This window comes from Centruroides sculpturatus, unplaced genomic scaffold, assembly GCF_000671375.1.
Source record: "Centruroides sculpturatus isolate CEXI.00-Female unplaced genomic scaffold, Cexi_2.0 scaffold1091, whole genome shotgun sequence".
Taxonomy (NCBI): domain Eukaryota; kingdom Metazoa; phylum Arthropoda; class Arachnida; order Scorpiones; family Buthidae; genus Centruroides; species Centruroides sculpturatus.
This window is the reverse complement of record NW_019385257.1, coordinates 43,350-54,238: the sequence shown is the minus strand read 5'-3', so window position 1 is coordinate 54,238 and position 10,889 is coordinate 43,350.

Sequence of the window (10,889 nt, the reverse complement as noted above, 5' to 3'; positions counted from 1 at the left end):
TATTTGGATTACCATTGGTAAGTGCTAATAAAATAATAATAATTACGTTTTAAAATAGATTATTGTGGAATTATTACAAGCATTTTTTTTAATTTATAAAGTATTCATTTAAGAATTACCAACGATAATGTAAAGCCCCCGTAAGTAAAGATAACCAATGACGTGATGCGTTTCATTTGAAACAGATTATATCATTGGTTAGCTTACAGCCTGTCACCTAGGTACTGTACATCCTCCGTAATCTATTATAGAAAAACTTACATTATTGATTTTTATATTTGATTACAATGCAAATAAAAATTGTTTTATTAAACTACAATTTAAATATTTTTGCCTTTAATAAATACAGATTCTTAATTATACAAATAAGTCTTATGCTTTTTGTGCATAAGTAGAATAATATGAGCAACTTTATAATACCCTAAGGCATAAACTCTAACTACTTTTTCCTTAATAAATCATAAATTTATCTTTAAAATCTATTTTTAAATGTTTTTAGTGTTTTATAAACTCGGGATTTTTCATTATCTCTAAATATATCGCATCATAAATATATCCTGTTATTGAAAATTGATGAAAACATGTTATTGGATGTTCGAGTAGATTAAGTTCAATGTTCTATTCACTTGACATAATAATAATAAGCATATTAACATTAAGTTTACTTTGAATTAGGGCTTGAGAGACTGAGACGGAGTTTAATGTAAATAAAACAAAAATAAATAAATTGTTTCTCTAATTATTAAAATAAACTTCATATCTCTTACTCGTTATGTTTTTTTACATTGAAAAAGTCCAAAATTTTGGGCCTATCTATGTCAGAATAAAAATACAGTCGACCCCCTATAACACTGTTGATTATTCCATTTTATATGAATTCCATATTGTACGAGTCACTTAGATTTTACAAATATGTATGCCAGGTTGTGAACGGCTCACATATTTGTAAAATCTAAGTGATTCGTACAACATGGAATTCATATAAAACGAAATAATCAACAGTGTTATAGGGGATCGACTGTAAAAGCGTTAGGTCTAAGCAAGAATCATACCTAAAACTACTGTATGACTACTTATTTGTCGATATTTTATGTAGAATATCCAGTATTAACTAGGATCCGACATCCTGTACAATATTAGACTTACATATAAACTATCTGTACATTGTACGAGACTTTTTATATAAAAGAAGTCTTGTACAACGTGTAATAGAAAGCGTCTGATGTAGTAAAAGACTGACGCTCTGAGGAATCCGGAAATTATTCATGAGTAGTCTGTCCCGGTACTTTGCACGATGAGGCAAAGAACCTTCGATCGGCCAAGTCACAAATCGTATTAAAAGACTTTTATTGACCTCCCTTCGATGTATCAAGTCTTAGTTGATAGGAAAGTCCAAGTGGTAAATTTGCTTACAGTCCGACCGGGTTTTAATTTTTGCTGTTCAATAATGAATATTTATTATAGTAACTGCTTTTGTTTCTTGCTCGTAATTGTTCCCTTTTTTTAAGTATTCGTGTTTTTTTCACATAACATCGGCGCACTTACTGGCTTCACTGCTCACAATGTGGGGTTTTCTTTCAACTTCTTCCATCCTGTAGAGGTCTTTTATAGGAAGCGCGTAGTAGATTCAGCCAGGCCCAAAATGAGGCATCCAGCGGTAAAGGACGGACACGACTTATCCGGACGGAGTAACCCCCCCGAAAAATCAATGGAGTTTTTCGGCCCATCCGAACTGAATCCTCCAGAGCGCTAGGTTGCCACTCTAATTGTTCGGGCATCGGACCGTACAATGGTCGGAAATTGAAGGTAGAACCCAAACATATCTCTATCAATTCAGCAAATGATGAGGATTGAAGAAAGATCTTCTCAGTACCCATAGACGACCNGTAATTGCTTTTGTTTCTTGCTCGTAATTGCTCCCTTTTTTTAAGTATTCGTGTTTTTTTTCACGTAACATCGGCGCACTTACTGGCTTCACTGCTCACAATGTGGGGTTTTCTTTCAACTTCTTCCATCCTGTAGAGGTCTTTTATAGGAAGCGCGTAGTAGATTCAGCCAGGCCCAAAATGAGGCATCCAGCGGTAAAGGACGGACACGACTTATCCGGACGGAGTAACCCCCCCGAAAAATCAATGGAGTTTTTCGGCCCATCCGAACTGAATCCTCCAGAGCGCTAGGTTGCCACTCTAATTGTTCGGGCATCGGACCGTACAATGGTCGGAAATTGAAGGTAGAACCCAAACATATCTCTATCAATTCAGCAAATGATGAGGATTGAAGAAAGATCTTCTCAGTACCCATAGACGACCGGATGACCGGCGTCAATCTACTGTTTAAGGAATGGAGATTCGAGTTCCAGTCTGGAACTTCAGGAATATTTCAGGGGCAAGCTGTCCCAAATATGTCAGTCTCAACCCCTCGCCATCCGATCGCACCTGGTAAAACTCATGATTGGTCTAATATAATGAATAATGATTAAATTAGATGTAAAAAGGAAATAAATATATACTACACTATACTTCTAACTGGTTAAGTAAAGAGTGAAGTGTGAAATTTTGTGGCATGAGTTATGATACACAATTACCTAAACATTAACATGGCTGAGGAAAATTAATCTTCATTTCAGTCATAATCAGGTAGAAGTAATTTCTAAATACAGTATTGCTATTTTATTTTTACCTGGTAACAATGGGAACGAAAAAAGTAAAAATAAAAATAAAAATAAAAAGTTTAACCATTTTTTCATCCGTGAAGGACAAATTTTTCTTTTTACATATTCCTTCCGCGTAATAATGTAAATTACTTAATTTATTTAACAACTAGCTTGAAATAAATAAATTAATTTAAAGGCATGGAAACGTTTGTTGTACTTACTAAATAGGTTTTTACAAAAGGAAAGATTTGATAGAGTAGATTTAAATTATTCAAATTTAACGTTACAAAATATTGTAATTTTATAAAATTAAGGATATTTAATTTTAACTTTTATTAATATATTTAGCGGCCCAAAATTCAATTAACCGATATATATATTTAAAGTTAATTTTAAGAACTACGAAAACCGGTTCGAGGAAGGTGCACGATTTAATCGCTTCTTAAAAACAATCTCTGTTAACTGAATTTTGAGCCACTGTGTTTAATGTTATATAAAAATAATTTTGGAACTGACGGCGTACTTGAAATCATAATTGTTTGTAATTTTGTTAAACACTAACAGGCCTTTTTTCATACATATCAAGAGCTAGACTCAAATGGAGGAATGGGGAGGCCGAATGGGCCCGACTTATTCGAGGTCATATCCTCACCATCCCTGAAAAATTGCTTTGGTTTTTGACACCGGGTCCCCCCCCCAGAGCGGCATGCTTTTGCCTCTATTGTTTCAACTCCGTCCATTACCGGCGCCAACTCTCGTTATGGTTCTGGTCAAATCTGTAATGGATACACACACAAAAAAAAAAAGGTCCTCTTAGCGTCTGCAGTGAGTAATAAGTTTAAAGTATAATAAAGAATTAATAGTAATAGACTAAATTTGATAATCACATAGATTATGTATTACGTTGAAGGACATTTTTAAGGTCGAAACTAGGATTAAAAATGATTTCATGCGTAATTTACAATAATAATTTCGTGACTTTTACATCGTATAAATCAAATTTTGAAAAGGAATTAAGGTGTATTTTTTGTGTAGAAATGTTTTTGGATCTGTTAATTTTTTCTGAAGAGTTAAATACATGACGAAATGTATGTACTGAAATCCAGGAGAACACATACACACGCTCTTCCATGTCTACATTTCTGGTTTTTTTACATATATTATCTTAAAAAATAAATATATTTTACTATAGTTTCGTTATGTTCATACATTTCTAATGCATAACACAAAGTGGTGCGGATTATGTCTACTAATGGTGATAACACTATTGGAATGCATGTGAGCAAATGCAGTACTCACACATGTGTAGGTAGTTGAAAGGCTGGCCATAATTTCATCATGGAACACTGGATAACTGCAGTACAGACGTTTTTCCAAACTGGGTCCATTACAGAAGTCTAGTCCACACCGGCACCTTACAGAAGTCTAGTCCACAATCCTTAATCACCTTGACCATACGAATTTCTATCGACGTATCCAAAAAGGCCATAAGCAAAAGTCTGATTGTCTGTACATAAAACAGCTAATGCATACAAGTGACAAAGGTTAAATTAAGTAATATTCTTTCAACTATCTTTGTGTATTATATGTACCAATTTCAAATATCAAGTAAAAGGCGGTAAGAAATTAAACTATATTTGGCCATTAAATAAATGAAATACCACAATACTCATTTAATATCACATACAGTATACGGTATACAAACATTAGCGTTTCTTGAAAATAACATCTGCTAAATGCCATTCGTCCCCGTGGATGCATTCTTGTAAGCAGGAAGGTGTCCATGAGGAGTAGCACCACATTGCCTGGAATATCGCGTATATACCGACGGATGAACTGCAAATCTGCCAGTAATCGGCCCAAACAACGTCGCGATATCTGCAAAGTTATTGCATACTCCATGCTGAACGGCGAGGACTCCGCAACAGTGCGTGAACAGGCTCCATTTTTCCAAACTGGGTCCATTACAGAAGTACAGTCCACACCGGCACGCAACAGCGAAGACCGTCAAGCGCCTGTGTTAGAGCGACACAGCGTTTTGAGATGCGTCAAACAACGAAGAGCCATGGGCAGTGTTTNTCCGCAACAGTGCGTGAACAGGCTCCATTTTTCCAAACTGGGTCCATTACAGAAGTACAGTCCACACCGGCACGCAACAGCGAAGACCGTCAAGCGCCTGTGTTAGAGCGACACAGCGTTTTGAGATGCGTCAAACAACGAAGAGCCATGGGCAGTGTTTAAAACCGTCAGTTGATAGGTCGGAGAAATGTTGCTCTAACACAGGCGCTTGACGGTCTTCGCTGTTGCGTGCCGGTGTGGACTGTACTTCTGTAATGGACCCAGTTTGGAAAAATGGAGCCTGTTCACGCACTGTTGCGGAGTCCTCGCCGTTCAGCATGGAGTATGCAATAACTTTGCAGATATCGCGACGTTGTTTGGGCCGATTACTGGCAGATTTGCAGTTCATCCGTCGGTATATACGCGATATTCCAGGCAATGTGGTGCTACTCCTCATGGACACCTTCCTGCTTACAAGAATGCATCCACGGGGACGAATGGCATTTAGCAGATGTTATTTTCAAGAAACGCTAATGTTTGTATACCGTATACTGTATGTGATATTAAATGAGTATTGTGGTATTTCATTTATTTAATGGCCAAATATAGTTTAATTTCTTACCGCCTTTTACTTGATATTTGAAATTGGTACATATAATACACAAAGATAGTTGAAAGAATATTACTTAATTTAACCTTTGTCACTTGTATGCATTAGCTGTTTTATGTACAGACAATCAGACTTTTGCTTATGGCCTTTTTGGATACGTCGATAGAAATTCGTATGGTCAAGGTGATTAAGGATTGATCTGAGAGATCGGGAATCGAATCAGGGCCTAGGAATTTTTTATGTGCTCTGTCCCTCACCGCCCCGTCACCGTTTGAACCCAGATGAATATGGAATTAAGGCCCTTTTAGCTGCCATCTTATGCAATATCAAGTGTGAAAGTGACTTGAAGTTTATATTATGTTACAATTGCAATCCATACGAGTGAGGATACTAAACTCCGTGCGTTTTTTAATCATTTTCCTTCTGTGGGCATTAAAATGGTCTTATAATAGGCCCATTCACGTGAAAAAATTCCTGACGATCCCCAGAACAGTAGGCTGACGTCTTAACTGATTCGCCATCCGGACGTATATAGGATACATTATAAAGGGAGGATCACGCAAATCCACGTTCCTCTAAGGCCTCGCATAACTTAAAACCGACAGCCCCAAAAATATTGTAAGATATCTCCTTTCAATACGAATTCAAATTAATTTGATTACGATGAAACTTTTCTCGTATCGATTACTTTATTTTCTCAAAATGTTGTACTTAATCTAATTCGAAATCCTTTTTTTTTTGTATCACTAAAAAATAAAATTGTAAAGATCAACAAATATTGCTATCAGTTTAATAATCTAAACAGCAATAATGTCTACAAATGGCTTTAAGAACATTTATTTCCTTTGTTATTGTAAACAATACACCTTGTAAAAATCCTCCAAAAAATGCCTTTTGTATTTTTTTAATGACTAGACAAATTGATATTTTTATAAAAAATGATTATTATTCTGGCATTATCAAGACAGATTTATATCAATCCTCTGACGGATCATTAATTTATATACATTTCAATTTACAGCCTATTTGGTGGTCTTATAAACTAAATTGTTTCATTTCCAGTGAACAATAAACAAATAAATAACAAAGATTTTATATAATACAGAATGGTTCAAAAGTTAGTTAACCGTGTTTCGGGTATACTGAATTTAGAACAAGGCGGAGACACGGTTAAAAATATAATTAAGTACTGTATTTAAATAAGAATGAAATTTAATTTTTCCAATGGTTAACTGACTTTTAGGCCACTCTGTGTTATTATGTATTGTGTTATCGAATTGTAATTGCTCGAAACTATTTCGTTTTCGTGTGTACCTGGTACACTTATACAATTGTAAAAGTACAGTTTATTTATTTATTTATTTATTTATTTATTACAATATTTTAATACAGGAAGTATGCGGATCGAATGGACAAACCCACAAAACATAACAATAATAATAGAATGGTGGTGTTACGTTGTTTAAAAAGCTGCTATTTCCGTAACAAGCCACGAAAAAACCTCGTAACATCACAGGCAGCTTTTTCCGGAAGGCCAATTTATACTAAATTTATAATACCTACGGCTGTCAATGTTTGTATAGAATGTTCTTTGGACCAGAACCGGAGCGAAATATCCTGAGGCCTCCTACAAAGAATAAACGAAAAGGCCTCCTGCTAAGTTTATTTTATTCTCCTTTCAGTTTTTTTTTCCTTCTTCTTTTCCTTTTTTTTTTTGTATTCACAAACAGAACTGAAAAAATTTGATCTGGATTCTTATCTCTTATTATTCGTACGAGGCCCTAAAGATAACATCGCATCAGATAAGACTCATTGTAAACAGGAATTTAGACTTGTCGCGGCCTTAAAAACGTAACGTGTAAGAGGCCTTTCCTCCAGAAAATAATAAATTTAAAAAAAAAACCCAGGCCCTAAACTGTATCTCGTATAAGTAATTACGATTCTTTATCCAATGCAACGTGTGAAATTACATAATATACATTAAAAAATATATTATAAATATTATTTTTTTTAAAAAATGAATATAACCTCCTTAAAATTAATTCCAGAGACAATAAAAGAGTTATATTCTTTTCGTCTTAAATTGAGATCAAGTCAAGTTTATGATCGAACAGATAAATCGGAATATAATTTATGATCAATCACTCTTATTAATTAGCTAAAAAAAATAATAAATTATCAGTATTAAAAATTCCTGCTTCTTCACGTCTTGTTTACTTTACTTCTAAAAGTAAAACATACTGTAGCCATTTTGACCTTTATCCTTTTGGAAAAATTATCGATAGCCAACTTAAAAAAAAAAAAAAAAAATGTTCACTTTATCGAGGGATAAGTTTTATTATATACTGTAAATTTCTCGAAAAATTACAAAATTCCTATCAAGACAAATAGGCTGGCCCAAAAGTCGGTTAACTACAATGAGTTTGGGAAAGCGTATTAATTAAATACTTATTTTAAGAATTGGAGGCTTTACAGTGGTTAACTAACTTTTGAACCACCCTATGTATATGTTTCAAATTGTAATTCTTTTATATTTTAAATAAAAAATGAAAAAGTATTTATCAAGTTTTTACCTAAACTTTTTTTTTTTATTGAGATTTTTATCTAAACTTGTGAAGAACTATTGAAGAAGAAGAAGAAGGAAATAAATAATGAATAAATCTTTTAAAATTTATCAGATAATTATAAAATTAAAAAATAAAGTTATAAACTCAATATAAAACAATATACAGTACATGAACTACACAGTCTATTTCTTCCTGACATTTATTCTATGAATACGTAACTTTTTATTGTGATTCAAATTTCAAAAATTGTAATAAATATTTTCTTATTTTAAAGTGTTTTTTTTTAAAATAGAAAATAATATATTTTCTTGTATTATTTATTTATTTATTTATTAAAAAAATTTGTAAACACCAATAACGTGTAAAATCCTCGTTAAATCCCTACACACGATCACTTCTATCTCCACATCCCCTCGATCTTTAACCACCAAAATTTAATAGAATCAATGCCACTATTATGCAAAATTTCCTGCAAAATTTCAGACATTTTCGACAAGAGACACGGAAGTTATTAAGCTTCGAAGTTGGGTAAACAAAATCGTACCCCTCACACACACTACCATACGTACATATAATAAAATATAGGCTATATAAAATAAAAATTAAAAAAAAACAATTACCATAAATAATAAAAACTTATATATTCAGTGATATAGACTATTGAGAAAATTTTTATTTCTCCATAGAATATGCTTGAATGATTTCTACTTTGATAAATGAGAAGGAACAGAATGAATGAAATTTATAAAGATAATTTATTCTACTGCATATTTTTATTTTTTTCTTCTTCTAGACATGCCAATTTTATTTGAAAATCTCATAATTAATAACACAGTATTGTACGTTCCTTCAGTAAAGCATTATTATTATTAGTAAATGTTTCCTTGTTTCTATGTAAATTCGGTGTAATAATGACATTATTTTACTATACTCGTCGTAAAATTCTTAAATTTCTATAATTTTTATGCGAATAATATCATAATTATTATAAAAATTCGAATAAATCTATCGTAATTGCATCAATTTGTGAAGGTTTCTACTAAACACCCAGTAAAATCATCTGAAGGGATCAAATTCCTCTTCTATTCTTCAAGATGGAACTTCGTATGATTTGATTACTCGTCTGATTAATAATAAAATTCGAATTCAATTAACAATCATTATCTATCATTAAAAAAATTAATTAATTTATGGCATGCTTATCAGAATTAATTATATTCTATATTATAGGAAGAGAATAAATTAAGCTTTAACGTCTTCATATTATGGTTTAAAAACTTTATACGGGGTGGTCCAAAAGTTAGTTAACCTTTTAAGGAGTAAATTGTTGCCTTATTCGAATACTTTATTACGTACAAACTCTAACAATTTTGTATAGAAAAAAAAAAAAAACGTGTTCTAAACTTATTTTACGATTTATATTTACAGTTGTATTTAGAATACACTAAAAAAAATCGTTAACTGACTTTTGAGCAATCGAAGGACTGAACCAAATCACTATATCGAGAGTTGATTATACGCGTAATTAATAGGAAAGACCAACAAAATCGTTCAGTATATAAAGAGTCTACTGTTTATGTGTTTATAAGCCATAAATTAAATTTTGTTTCTTCAATCATTAATTTTATAAATTTTAAATATTGAAAGGAGGTATGATAATTTTGAAAAACAAGCTTTGTGCATATTGTTTAGACTGATCATAGGTCAAAGTCATAATCCGTAAGAGGTCAAACACATAACCCGTAAACACGTCACGGAATAATACAACTGCAGGTCGTGTGTCAAGTTCTATCCAGAAGCGCACAATCTTTTTAAAAGTTCCTTTCAATGACGACAACGCACACTTTAGAACAATGACCCGTTTTTAATAACGTATTGTTTACTTTTCCTTGGACATTAATAAATTCTCTTTTATTCTCTATGTATCATCAATGGTTGATTGTCTGAATGACCTCTATATTGATCATAATATAAAACTTACACTTTCTATCACGAAAAATTGATTGATATTTAAAGTATACGAGGAAAGAAAAAAAAAAGCATACACGTTTTATTTTATTATGCTTAAAATATCTCATTCGATAAATCTAAATGTAGATTTTTTTTCAATGAAAAGAATAATAATAAATCATGTAATATTTTAAGTGCTGGGACACATCTTTTATGAAGCATTCTATATATTCAAACAATAAAAGAGCATTAAAAATAATAAAAATCTGGCAAAAAAAAAATAAAGATTTTTTACCCTTAATAGACAAGAAAACAGAATGAATCATTTATAAGAAATGTTTTTGAGGCCCCATAAATGTGAAGTGGTCTTACTGGTCTTCCTGTGAGAGGAACTTCAGCGTAAACAACCCTATTACATGAAGGTCCTCCTATTGCCAAAATGGTCTATCTACTCCCCTGTGTAGAGGGCCTACCATACAACCAAACTGGCCTTAATAGTCTCCAGGAGAGACTAGTAGAGCCATTTTGGCTCTCCTAGAGAGGAGCTGGTACTCTAGAAAATTGGATAAATCCTTAAAAATATCCAATTGTAGAGTTAAGAGAGTGTTTTATTTTTTATTGTAGTGAGATTTAATAATGTAATATAATAGCCAAAAGTGTAAAAAAAAAAAAACTTCTTAGAATTGCACATTAAATCAAAAAATGTGTTGAAATTAATATAATATTTAATTGAATTTTAATCATTTTACATATTAATAGGTTTATATTTTATGAGAGTGGTCTTTAAAAATATACTATACACTATGTAAGAGTTGTAGAAATGCTAAATATAGTCTTGAGATATATTTATAGTACAAATAGTGTATGAAGTCCATAGATGATTGCTTAAAATTCTATTTAATATAGATTCTAAGAAAATCAAACAACATTATTATTATTATTATTATCATCATAATTTAAGCTTAAAAACTCATAAATTATATGTTATATTTTCAATTGATTTTATACAAATTTTGTAAGATGAAAAAGTATACACTTATAACTTATATTT